This window comes from Vidua macroura, chromosome 1 (assembly GCF_024509145.1).
Source record: "Vidua macroura isolate BioBank_ID:100142 chromosome 1, ASM2450914v1, whole genome shotgun sequence".
Taxonomy (NCBI): Eukaryota; Metazoa; Chordata; class Aves; order Passeriformes; family Viduidae; genus Vidua; species Vidua macroura.
Genome location: NC_071571.1, coordinates 92,051,376 through 92,065,620, shown reverse-complemented (window position 1 = coordinate 92,065,620; position 14,245 = coordinate 92,051,376). Strand labels below are relative to the sequence as shown.

The 14,245-nt window shown below is 35.5% G+C and overlaps 1 long non-coding RNA gene across 1 annotated transcript; it reads right to left on the bottom strand.

The window, feature by feature from the left end:
• Positions 1-374: 374 nt before the first annotated feature.
• LOC128820028 (uncharacterized) lies at positions 375-3,566 on the bottom strand. Its single transcript, XR_008440806.1, has 3 exons — positions 3,483-3,566; positions 2,057-2,129; positions 375-480 (listed from the first exon to the last, which is right to left on the bottom strand). It is a non-coding gene; the product is annotated as an uncharacterized LOC128820028 (long non-coding RNA).
• Positions 3,567-14,245: the final 10,679 nt, after the last annotated feature.

Genomic DNA, 14,245 nt, shown 5'->3' with positions numbered 1-14,245 from the left:
AGATCTTAAAACATCAGCTATTTCATACTGCTGATAAATAACTCGTGTATCGTGTTCAAAGCAAAAAGAAACAGTTTTCTTGATTCTCAGTTTTACTTATTTGTGTCCTTTTCATTTTCATATAAAGTGCTGCTTTTCATATAAGAAATTTACTGTTTTGTCTTATGGAATGAATGCAGTAAATGCCTATCATTGTATCTCCCTTCTTCCCTGCCTCTAGCCTCCTTTCTCCAAAGCTAAAGTATGCGCTTTTATTGGAAAACATCAGTTGCAAATTCTGATATTAAAGTAATAAAGATAATTGTCTAATTTCCACTGAAAGTATTAATAAAATATCCAGAAGCTCAAAGTAGGCTTACAGTTTTCAGGGCATTTTTAATAATTAATGGCTGTGTGATAACAGCAGTGTTGCAGACATCTCCATGATCTCAGCTTATAAAAGTGTTTTCTGTAGCAATCCTGAAGCATTGTTATGTTGAACTGTGGGACAAATGGCCAAAATTTTTATTACATACCAAACGTAGGAAAAAAAAGATGGATGAAAAATTAAAGGCATCATAAAATTGGTCCAGACACAATTCTGGCCAGTTATACGTTGTTGTGTTCAACAGCCAAAAAAAAAAAAAAAAAGCAAAACAGACGGTAAGCTGTTAAACTACTCAAATTATCATAAACATGAGTAGATTACAGGTGCTGTACCTCATACATATAAGATAACTTTGTAGCCCTGCTTTTGTTTGTTTTGATTTGTGCTTTATGCTTCTAATTTTTGTCCGACCAAGCTTGGCCTTTTGTGCCTCTTATAAACAAAATTCAGACTGAGAATACATTGAATTTTTGGGAGAATCTTGATTTAGGCCCAGGTGAAAAGTTAGACCACTTGAATCACTTCCTTGAAATGAAAATAGCAAAGATACCATAAAGGAGAAAATTCAACTGCCTTTGTTTTGCTACAACACGAATTGAAAAAGTATCTTTGAAATAGAAGAATTCACATCTGGAGAAGAAATATGGGCCAGATAAAACCCCAAGCCATTTCAATAATTAGATTTTGGTGAAATGAATAATTAAAATATTTGGTTTTACCCCTTTCTCTTCTGTCCTTACCATCTGCAGCTTTTTCAAAGTCTTAGTTTAGGTCTTATGCTTCAGACTGAGATTGTGCAGATTGCAATTAAAAGAATAAATTAAAGCAAGACCATAAACTTAGCTAATTGCAGTCCTTAAATTACTGTTAGTCTATAAAAATATTGTAGGGACAGACTTTTTGTTCAGTGCTAACTTTCATAAGCCCTTATTGTACCTACAAAATAAACAAAATGGAAGAAAATGAAAGTGCATGCACTTAAAACTATGAAATTATTCCAGAATATTTTGTACTAAATTAGCTATATAAATGGCAACAATATTTTAACATATTTTTAAAATTAATTTAGTTCTCCTTTTGTTAATCAAATTATACAATTTGAACTGAATGGTATATATTATATTATGCATTAAAATAATTCTTAATTTGGTTTTGTCTGGAAGCTAAGCAGTTATAAATTTTTGAAAAGCTTGATTAAAGAATGAAACTCAAAATTAGCACTTTGGACCTCAGAGCAGCTAAATGAATGTTCTCCTAAATATGTGTGTAAAAATAAATTGAAAGAGTTTGTTGTAAAACTATGCAAAAGGATCACTTAACAACTAGAATAATTTCATCTGAGATCACTAAAAATATTAGGAATTGCCAACTGAATTTCTGCATTTGGAAATATATGTAAACTTTAACTATAATGTTTTGTACTATTATGGGGCAATACAGTGGTGTTCTTAAACCATAGTGCATGAAGTAGTGGGAGCAAGTGTAGAATTTAGCACACACTGGAGTCTCTTCAGCAATACTCTTCACCAGTAACTAAAGAGATAAGCTGAAGGGGTTTTATCCTAGAAAAAAAAAAGCCCCCTTTTTTGGATAAGTAGAGCATCCCCTGCAGAGTGGGTCAGTGTGAAATGCCAGGGTGGGGTGGAGAGGAGTTCAAGTAGTAAGAGTGTTGTGAAAACAAGAAATTACCAAATATTTGCAGCCTTGACTCCAGCAGGTACTTCCAGACACCCGGTGGGAGCCTGATTTGTCTTGTTCACTCCTGGAATGAAAGGTAAATTCTGGAGGCCAAATACTTCTCAGCAATTTACATGGCAACTCCCTGTCTTACATGAAAATAACTTCAAGCTTGCTTTCTGTTTCTGTGTCATGTTGTTACCTGCATTTTGATTATAGTGTACCATGACAAGGCTGAAATGTGAATTATCAAAAGGTACAATACTTCAAGGCTTTGCTCTTTCCAAAACCTTTTTGTCAAGTGATCTGTATCATCTTTGTCATCTCCTGAACCACTCCCTTGCTGGAGCTGATTGTAGTTGTGGTTTTCACTACCATTTGTTGGATATGCCAAAACTACATAAACTTAATTTGTTTGTGCAGCTCACCTCTTAATATGCCCTTTCATAAACCCAGTTAACCAAACATAATTTCAGTTTTTTGATCTCTTATCTTGTCTAATCCTAAATACTTTGTCTTCCTTCATATAAATTTGGTAAAGATTTCTTTCAGCGGAGATTTCTTTCATTCATAGACTTGAATATTCCACTACTTTGCTGCTGCTGTTATTCACTGTGATTTCTTTTGTTATTTCATTGAAGGTTGTTGCATGACCACCCTCTTCTTTTCTCCTATTTGTACTTCTGTATGCACAAATATTAAATATTGTGTTCTGAGAGGGCACTACCTTTTAGAAACTTGCTTTTCACATTATGCTGTTCTTTCTGCACTTGAAACTGCAGTGCTGTACTTTTAAGAATGGATTGTATGTCTTGTTTGCCCAGGCTCAGTGATATGCTTTTAGTGGAGAACTTGCAATATTATATAAGAAACACATTTATTTCCTATATTTTGTATGGGACTGGAGTAGCAGGTAGCATTGTGTACATAGTGTACACAGTCTCTCCAGTCTGCTCCAATCTGCTATTCCCTATTTACTGTAAATTATCTGAATGGGTTACCTTCATACCAAATGAATGGAGAAGTTAATACTTAAAAGATGGTTTACAGGAACAGAAGAAAAAGGCTCTTCTAAAGTTCTGGTGATTGTCACTTAATTGGCAATATTTGGCTAGATGCACTTAGTGATTCTCATTTGTGGCTGCTGACTGCCAAAGGTACATAGCTGGTTTTGCACCAATTCACAAGATTTCAGCACAGAGAGTTTATCCAACAAAACTTGTTGGTTTTGCAAACTGTGAACATGGAATTTCCTGTGTAAGGGGATGAGATGTGTGGTCCCTAGAGTAAAGCTGCTCTGATATTGAACTGAGAGGCCTCCCTGAGTACCTCAGCAATTTGCATCTCTGTAACTCTTTTACTATGTCTGCACAAAACTTTACTTCCATCAGTATGTGGTTGCTACCAAAGAAAAAGAAAGTAGAGGTACTTCAGATACCTCCTTGGCATTGCTAATGAAACAACACTTGGCTATGGCTTCTTCCTCCCAGTTAACTCAAAGGCTGTCAGCACTGCCTGTCAGCATTGCAGGAACAGTGGCTGTTTCAGCTTTGGCAGGTGTGTTGTGACGTAGCATCCAGCCAAACTGTCTCTCCCACTCTGTTGTGACTGCAGTTTGCCAGTACTTGGACACAGCCATGTGCACACCTAGGCTCCCTGGGCAGGCAGGGCTGATGGATGATTTTGGCTTGACTGCACTTTAGTAAAGCTGTAGGGAAGAGGTGCATGCAGGAGACTGTTGCTGTAGCTTTGTAATTTCTTTCAGTGCACTCTCAGCTTCAGGACTCACTCTTACATGCCAGCAGTGTCTGAGAGCACTACTTCATAATTTTGATTCAGAGCATTTTGTTCTGTTTTCTTTTGTTTTGTTTTGTGAGATGCATCTAGGCAACATTTAACAAAAAGACCCCAAATTTAAAGACTTGTTGCTTATGAAAGTTCTTATCATATCTTATCTATTCAGTGCAGAAAGATTTTTGTTTCAATGCAGAGGGATTTTTGTTTCAAGGATGAGGCACATGTTTTTCTGCTTATCTGCATTGAATCAGAGTAGTGAAGAATTTTGTTCTGATAATATTTTTGTGCTCTGGTGTCTGATATGAAAAAAGTATCAGGTGATCAGGCAGCTGTTTTGAGATGTCCTGCAGCACAAAATCTTGACTTACCCATTCTTGACCTTTGTTGCTAATTAAGATGTTGCTGAAGAAATTCGAGAGAAATAACTCTCTTTAATAATTTATATTCCCAGCTGACCATTCTAAACCTAAAGTTTCTTTATATACATTGTATTTGCAGAAAGGAGCAATGAAATAGAGGGTGTGCCATCTGAAACAAATGTGGGAAACCAAGAAAAGTATATAAAGGAAAAAAGGCTAGGTAAAACTTACTTTTCCAAGAGAAAAGAATATTAAAAAGAAGGGGAGGTAAATGAGAAACTGTAAAATGTTGTGTTGTAAAATGAGAATTTGTGACCATTGTTTCTGCAGATAAGAAGAATTTCAGAGGGTTGCTCAGTGTGTAGATTGGTTAGGAAGCTAGTATAAGAACTAGCTTTTTTTAAAAAATACTTTCTTTGAAAAATGATTTTTTTTCAGATTCCATCAGGACAGCAATGTAAGTGTAGTGCCAAATGTAGGAGGCACGTTTCAGGGAAAAATAAACAGTGCAGAGATATGGTTCTAATAGTTATAATTTTAGGAGGAAAAAATTAACCTAAACATTTGTTGTTGAGAGCTAAAATATTGTTGTCTGCTTCCCACCCAGTTGTGCTGAAAATGAATACAAAGAGATGAAATGCTATCATTAAACTATGAAATGGGAAAATCTCCTCCCTCTCCCCCCCATTTCAAAGGGAACACTATGTTACCATAAATCAAAGCTGGTATAAGGAAATTATGGTTGAAGATGAAGTCTTTGGAGTTCATTTGTTTGAAAATAACGAGTGCCTCCTGTTGATCTGACTTTTTTTATATTGATGTTGCACAATGAGTCATGTTTTACACTTTCGTAGTTGTGGCTCTGCACAAGAAAATTATTTGATCCTCGTTTGCCATTAATTAACAGTTGTGCATATATTCCTTGAAAATATATTTTTGTATTAATGTATATTTTATGTCTTTTCATTCTTTGATATTTTGTAGAATGTCAGTCTTCGTTTTATTTAGCCTTAGTAGTTGCTTAGTGATGGAATTTTAGTTTGTAAAGCCTCTTCTAAGAGTAGATTACTTTGTCACATGTTTTAATGCCTTTCCTTAAGTGTTTACTCTTCTAAAAATAATTTGGAAGCAACTCCAGATATCTTCCTAGAAAATGGTTAGAACACAGTGCTATTCAAAATACATTTATTTCTTTGTGTTCGTTATAGGCTTGTACATGTGTATAACTGGTATGCATGTTAAAGTTTGGCTGTTTTCATTTGCAGGCCTAAAGAAGGGTTTGTGTGCTTGAAAACCAGTCTGCTTTCTCAAGTGCATCAGGCAATGTAATAAAAGATGCTGAAGCACAGCTTGTGGTGATGGTATCCTTTACTGCAAATGATACAAAAGTGGTTGAAAGTACAGAGTAATGTATTTAAAAGCAAAGCAATAAAGCAAAACTACTGAATATAGTTCCAGCTTATTTTCATAGTGGACAACAGTGAGAACAATGAAGAAGTCAGAATGATGTAAACATAAAACATCAGCAATTGCTTCTGTTATGAAGCCAAACATTAAGAGATTTTCCTTATTAAGTTCATTAAAAAGTGTGAGACTTTTAAATTTTACCTTTTTTTACAGAGAATGGCCACCTGAACTATCTGTACAAGACCTTTTCTACATGCATTAGCCGCTGAATTGATATCTTTTAATCAAAACAGACAAGAAGAATAACTAGTGAGTTCTCCTTGGATATAAGTTCTCACTCATCTTTATCAAGTGTGTTTTCCTTATCAATTCCTGTAAATATAATGTATATATATATATATATCTATATATATATGTCTTATAGCATCCAATTTTCATCAAGTAGATTCACATGTGTAAAAGGGACATAGCAAGTGAATCAGAAGTAACATAAATCAGCAAATGAGCTGATTCAAAAGTGTTCTTGAAAACAAAGTACTCAGATCTTTTAAAGTCTTAAGGCAAGTGATTTTGCCTGGCTCTGTATGGACAACTTCCCCGTCTCAAGGTTTCTCAGGGGTTCAAAGGGACAAAAAATATCCATAATCTCTCAAAGAAAGATGTAGATTCCACCTTGAAAATATATACAGTGGGCTATGGATATTACAGAAAACCAGATTTTCTGCAGCTTCTTGTGTACAGAAGTCTGGATTTTATTTTTCAATGAACTGGACCCTTAGCTAGTAAAGAAAAGCAGTTTAAAATGTATTTTGGTAGCTTTAGTATGCTCAAAATGTACACTTATTGCCATATCATATCAAACACATTTGTAGCCTCTTTCACGCTAAACTTTTCTTAATGTGCTTTACAGAAACAGATCAACATATAAAAGGGACACTGTCAAGGCTGTTAGTCCTAAAAATTGACCTACTTTGACACTGGTCCCATACTGAAGCTTTTTCTTCTGAGGTTTGTTTTGTGTCCTTCTTCCTGGATAACTGTTCTACACAAAGGCTAGACATAAAAACATACAGTCAAATAAATTTTGTTTCAAAAAATGGAAATTTAGAAAATATGATGTCTTGAGAAAATTCTAATTTTGTGATCTTTAGCTGAGGTTTTTTTAAGGTGCAGGTGTAATTGCTGTCAATGTTAAGAGGAGATCCCAGTGCTAATATAATGTGTGACTCAGAGGGCTGAATGTTTATGTCCTGGCAGGTTGATAGATACAGAAGTGATGAAGATGTGTTGGAGTGCTGCATGGAGTAAGAACTCCATTCATCCCAAAAGTTTGTTCTGGCTCCTCAAATTTAATAGCCATCTTCCAAAAGATGGCTTGCATTTTCCTGGAGCAGGTATTCCCTGCTTTCCCACAGATTAGGTACTATATCAAAATGAGTTACTAATTAACCATTTAAAGTTTTGATAATGCCAGGAGGTTAGCTGTACTGATTCAGTAAAACTATAATGCAACTATTGCATGCCAGGCTGGTAAAATAACATCACAGACTACTGAATTTATTGCCATGATTATCTTGATAAAATTCGTACTTTTCTCTAGTGATTTATATTCTTGGGAAACAAGAATAATTAATAATTATTAATTATTAAGAATAATTAATTAAATAATTAATTAAATAATTAATTAAAAAAACCCCATACCTTAGATACAAATTTCTGTAAAGAAATTCTGTAAGTAGGGTGGTACCTCAGCAGTTCTGGGTTACACATGAATACCTAGCTCATGCTATTTGCTAATTGTCAGTTATTTCATAATGACAGGCATTCTGATGTACAGAGCAGAGATACTTTTAAATACAACATGTACTGATCCAAGATGTGGACATGCATTTCAAAATCCAAAATTCATATTTCTATTCTGGGGAATTCAGTTACAAAATTCCAATTCTGAGTACATGCCTGCACATGACTGACATCTCATCCTCTCTCTCTATTTTTATTGTCTAGTAATATTAAGAAAAGAAATAACTCGTAACTGATGTTTTCATGACAACAGACCTGATGTTTTTACAGGAAAGCTGACATTTGTAAAGTCTTGTGCCAAATTCCATGCCAAGTCCCACATTTCCCAGGAGGTGTGATCTGGCAGTGGTTTTGCTGGATCTATACCAAAAAGAGAATTTAACATCCTCTTGCAAATAATTTGCAAGCCAGTGCTACTGGGAAGCAAGCAAGCAGTACCTATTCATCTGCATTAACTGATTTAATGTATTTGATAGAGAAACATTTTATTCCATTGTTCAGTCATACTGCTTCTCTGTCACACCTGTGTAGCTTACAGAAAGACTTATGCTTTCTTTCAAAAATCAAGTTCAAAGAAATAGAACAGCATTGCTATTTATTCTGTTACATTATTTCTTCAGTGGTTCAATATCTAGTAATGCTTCATGGTACTAATATTTGGGGATTTGGCTGTCATCAGAAATGAAGTTCTTACTTTAACAGAGATAGCATATTGAGAAGGTTATAGACTTGCACTTCATTTTGTAATGTCAGAAAAATTTGCTATGTTTGATTTTTTTCCTTTGCTCTCTTCTTTGGGGAATTAATTTCTACAACAAATGGACATTACTGTTGGATTTCAGAACTGATTCTGTGCAGTTTTCATGGACGCCTCTGGCTAGCTGAAGGCTGCCATCATATAACTGATGCTACCGGGCACACTACTTGGTTGGTCTTAACTCCCATTTTCCCCCTTCCCCTCAGGAAAATTCACCGAAGTTTGTATCCCTCCTGGCTAACCCCGTAGCTGTCTTAATAACCTGAAGCCTATCCCCAGGCTACCTGTCTTGGTGCTTTCTCATCTTCTGTCTTGCAAACCCAAAAGTAGTTAATGTGACTTCAGCAGAGGGTCAGGATTACCTGCTGTCGGCTCTCTTCAGTCTTCCTGAGCTGCTTTTGGTCTTAACAGAGGCCTCTAGCAAAAGATGTGCCTATTCTTTACATGCTACTTCTGACAGTCCTTCTGTGTCCACCTGGAGTGTTGCTTATCACAGGGAAAGGGGAAAGAGAACAATACATGGTTCAGATATAGTTACAGACCAAATATTTAATGGAAACCCAGCACTTCACTTAGTTTATCTCAGCATGAATAGAGTTGTGTGGCTGTTTATGGCACTTCAATGTATTATTTAGCTCTTGTTACCACTTCTTTGAAAACTCTGGTGTACAGTCTTCATAATTTTCAGCACTTTATAATGAACTGGTAACTGAACAATTATTTGAAACCCAAATAACTGATGTGCATTTTTTTTGACATCTGTTTCCAGTTTTTTCCATTTACTATCCTTAATTTTTGTAATTCTCAATGAATACTATAGCTATTATAATTTCTGTCTATATTCTGATTTTTCATACTTTTTTCAAGATTTTCCAGAAAAACATTCTTTCTTCTTGCACACGTCTGTAAACTGTTTTGTAACCCCAATACTCTGCATATGAACTTTTAGGTAAGTCTCATTTGTATTGTATTTCTCAAGAAATCTCATGTCTGCAATTTATGTCTTTTTTATTTCTATCCTTTCAGACTATTTTGTTCTACAACAATTGCAAAAGTTAATAATTATGTAAAACATTATATCTAAGAAATCTGTAGTAGGGCAGAGGAGAGCAGGCTGTTTGGATTCAAGGTTGAGTTGGTTAGGAAAATCATTGCTGCCATCAGCCCTACAACTCTAAGATCTCGTGGGACCCTGTTGCAACAACTTTCCTCAGCTACTGGTTCTCAAAACTGATCTCTACTGGGGAACCACAAGGTGCTTCACAAGGCAAGATATTTTCTTGTAGATTATAAAAAAATTCCCACCTTAAAAACAGAGAACAGTTAAGGTTGAAGGGAACTTTGGAAATTGCCAGGTGTAACGTCCTGGGCATATATAACTTCAAGGTTAGGTCAGGTTACTTCTCATGGTCTTCATATTTCTTGATTATATACTGTTTATATGTATAGTGTTTTACATACATATATTGTTTATCATACAGGTCCATGTTCCAGAGAGACGTAAGAATGCAGCCGTACGTTTTTAGTGCACACGCATACATCGACACCTTTGAAATCGTGGTGCATGAAACTATAAAATATAATTTAATATAATATAAATAAATGATCAGTTTACTCAGACAGTGAAAGATGATTACAATAATTCTGCTTGTTACTGCTTTAACTAAGACTTTTCAGCTTATTTAGGCAATTTTCCTTCTCATTTCATGGCCTGAGGTTATTGTCCTTTACCTCAAAGGATTTACAAAATGTAGGTAACTGCATTTAATTACTTGCTTGTTATTTTTTTCCTAATGCTTTCTGAGATTCAACAGTTGGTAATGATATTTCTCTTGTATCCTATTTACTAATTTCTTGTTTTAACTTTTTTTCAGTTCCAGGTTGACCTCTGCCTTGCTCCTAGAACCTGTTACTTGTGAAACTAGAACACAAGATATCTTATTTGTCTCTGTTATTTTTGGCTTATGGAATGTCTGATCTTCTGGGTTTTTTTTTTTTGTCTTAAGGTAGAACACTGCCGATTTAACTTCATTTCTCTTTCTAACATATTTAATTATTCACCTGTCTCAGTTTTAATGCCCTTTTTCCAGATAGACTGAAATTTGCGTTCTCCTGAAGTGATCAGGGTACTGTGTCTCTGCCACAAACATATTTGGAAGGATTCCTAAGAAAAGATAAAATATTCTCAGGAGTAGGAGAGAAAGAAATGACAATATATTTGCAATGATTCTAGCGGAGGTATGCTTGGTTCTCTTCATGTACTTCCAGTAGAGAGAATTTCTGTTGATGTTCCATTGGAAAGAGAAAGTGTTCCAAGCATGCCATTCAAAGACAGATGTTTCTCCTTCAGTAAAAGGGGTCTGGTGGCCCTCTGTGACAGCAATGATATAAAAATGTTATTTACTTGATTTTTAATGAAAGCATCAAGTACTTATTTCACATCTACTCAAAAAGAAGAGCTGTCGTAGTTTTTCTGCCCTGTGTATTCACAAGGAGAATACAACTGCATTGTTCTGAGGTCTGACTCTGCACTTTTGCCTAATCAGAGCAATTTTCCTGCTTGTCATGCATAACATTACTACAGCTTCAAGCAATTAATTGGATAGTTCTATACTAAGATATCCACAAACTGAAGACTTGTGGAGCATAATAGATGAGCTGTCTGCATCAGAACTGCAGCCCTAAAGATGACAACCTGCAACGTCCAGCAAAATTTCTTTCTTGAGTGGCAGTCCTTATTGCTGACATATATTTGATGTATGCTAAGCGTATCCATTGCATGTCAGTTTACAGACCTTTAATTCTGCAGACTTTTCAAATTTGTTTTGAAATTCTCAGTACGAGTTTTAGGATAAAGCCTCATAGACTGAGATCCTGCACAGCTCTGCTTGAGGATTACAACCTCATTATAAACCTCATTTTGTAAAAAAGTGGAGTCTGGGCGCCTTTGACAAAGTTTTCTTGAGTTATCATGAAATGTGTTATGCACTGACTGGCTGTCATTCTCAGCTTGAAGGAGCTGATTCTGTTTAAAGTGCAACATAATGGTTTTGGTAGGGAGAGGTAATAGACAGCACATGAGTAATGATGAAGAATGTGATATAAAATTATCCAAAGTGTAAGGTTTAATTTATCTAATAGCTCAGAGTTTCGATGTAAGAAGCTTATGGCAAAAATCTTTGTCTAAAGATTTCTACAGCTACTGAATTGAGAATGGTCTATCACTGTAGTGCCTGCTTTTATATTATTGGCCTTTGAATCATGAACAAGAATGAAAACGTGTCAGAAAATAAGAGCAACTGAACCAAGCAAACTCAGTTGGTGTGTAAACCTCTTATTCCAAAGGTGCCAAAACCAAATGTGGGGCATACTTTACCTGGATAAAAAAGTTACTAATCTAGATTATGCACAATTATTATTATTTGAATAATCTTTTTTATTAAAACTTCTCCTTTGAAAGCCAGCTAGCCTTATAAATACTTGAAAATGCACATTCTGGAGGTGATAAAGAAGTGTGCTGACTAACTTAGAGATCAGAGAAGGCCAAAGTTATGGATCTGTTCATATGCATGACTTCTTAGTCTTTAATTAAGTTTGATTATGTGGATTAAGATTCTGTACTTCCATTATAATGAGTAGTAACTTTATCTTCTCTCATGAGTTACATAAAATGGGTAAAAATGATACAATACCTGTAACTTTCCAGTGAGTACTATGAGATCTGCTTTCAGATTTAGGTACCCATGTATGATAGATTACATTAATGTTCTCCCACTAACTTTTTAAAATCATAACTTCACATATTTTTTATTGTAAACCATTTCTATGATAACAGTTATAGTTTTCTTAATTAATACAGCCATCTCATAGCATCTTTTAAACTTAGTAGTTATTTCAACTTCAATAGTTAAATAGCCATGAATATATTTTGGATGCATATACCAGGACTTTCTTCTTTAATTCTTAGATCTCTGGGGTGTTGTACACTTGCTCAGTACTGTAAGCTTTCTGTCCACATGCTTCACATAATCAATTCAAATCATGTTCAGGACAGACTACAGCAATTTAGGGAGCAACATGAACTTGGAGTTGTTAGCTCACTACTTTCTTCTCTTTTGTCCAGACTGGTCATGGCTGTTCCAGGATAAATGGGATTGGGCTGTGGCCAAGTAGATGCTGACAGTGTAGAAAAGAATCTAGCTGGACTGCCCAGAGAACTTAGAGCTTGTCAACATTCTGCTGTAATTTCTGAGTCAGGTAATATCCTTTCCATAACAGACATTTAGGAACATAAAATCTTTTGAAACTCTTGATTGAGGGCAGCCATTGTCACATTAAGTAAAGTTCCTCTCAGCAATTAACAAATTGAGTGGTTTTGGTAGTGCCAGGGCTTTACAGTCTTGTTTTTAAGAATTATAATGGTGTTTGCTGTCATCCAGGAGGAGCAAAATGAAAAAGTGTTAAGAAAAATTGTTTTTTTTTTTTTGTTTTGTGAATTAAATGCATCAAACAACAACAACAACAACAAAAAGGGTTAAAACAAAAAAAAAAAAAAACAAAACAAAGCACACATAAAAATAATAAACGTTAAGGGTGAAACTGTTCTGAAATAGAACAGAAGAAAAGGTGCAAATCCTACATGCAAGGACATATATTTATGGGGGGAAAAGATGTGGGCAACCTGATTATTTGAGGGGATTTGCTGGCATGAAGTTTAACAGAAAAGCTAAAATGGGAGAAGCTCCACCTTGTCAGGCTTTGGTAGTACAGTGATAATCAGCCTTTGTCACCATTACTGTAAATGTATGTAGCTAAAATGCAGTTAGTAGTAAAGACAAAGCTTTTCATGTCTGTATTAAATTGTAGAACTAGTGCTTTTTTGAGGGGGTGACCTTCCCCTTGCTGGTGTCACCTAATCCTTTGCCTTCTTACATTGTCATAAACTACATTTTTCTCCTCCTGCTTTGTTCTGGCAGTATTTGTCATGTATCATTTTTTTTCTGCCCCTGCTTCACAGGAACAGGGGTTCAATCAATTTGCTATTTTTACTTGTGCACATTGTCTTCGTCCAGTCATTCTCTAGCACCTGACACTTTGCTTTTCCCCTTCCCCTTCCCCTTCCCTGTCTCTCTTTTGTATAGGACTGAATCCTTTCAAAATGCTGTGTACCTTTCTAAACGATGGCAACCTTCTGACAAGGTAAGAAGATGAGTAAGCCGGAAGCCATATCAGGAGGACCTGCTATGTTTGCTGTGACAACAGGGGAGGAACACACTGACTTTCTCCATTTAGGTCTGAAAGCACCTCTGCTGTGTTTCTGACAGAGAGGGAGGGAAGGTGGGGACCCAAACTGCTGGTACTCTTCTGTGCTGCCACTCAGCCCAGTCCTCATTGCTCTCCCTCCCTCCCCTTCCTTCCCCTCTGTCTCTTCTTTCTGTCTTTGTAATAGCTGAAGAAAGGGTAAAATAGAGAAGATTTTTCTGAGGATTATGCAATTCATACCAAAATAGGAGAATTACACTTGCCTGACTGAAAAAGCATAGAGACTGAAAGAAGCTAATTTATGTCTATGTGTGTCACAGTCACTGTGTTCCTGGATTCCAGCCTGGATCAGTTGTTATTCACTTTAAAGAAAATGAAGTGGTTTTTTTTTTGGTTTGTTTGTTTTTTTTTTTTTTTTTTTTTTTTTTTTGGTTTGTTTTTTGTTTGTTTGTTTTTTGTTTTTTTTTTTTTTTTTTTTGGTTTTTTGTTTTGTTTTTTTTGGCTAGTAAGGTTCTCATTTACATGAACCTGTCAAGTGTTATGATATTTAATGTTAAATAATGCCACTTTAATTATTTTACTACAGGTCTACTGCACTCTGGAAGAACCACGGGTATGAAACAAATGTTTCTGATAGTATTGTCATAACCAGGGGCACGGGAAGAAACAGCTAAGAAGCCTGTTACAGGAACCACCAGAAGGGCAGGCACCTTGCTGTCTCTGTCACTCCCTTCTTATGGGGCAATACTCCAACCATTTGAACTTGCATTGCAATAATATTCTCTAACATCAGCCTCAAAATCATACTTTTGCCAA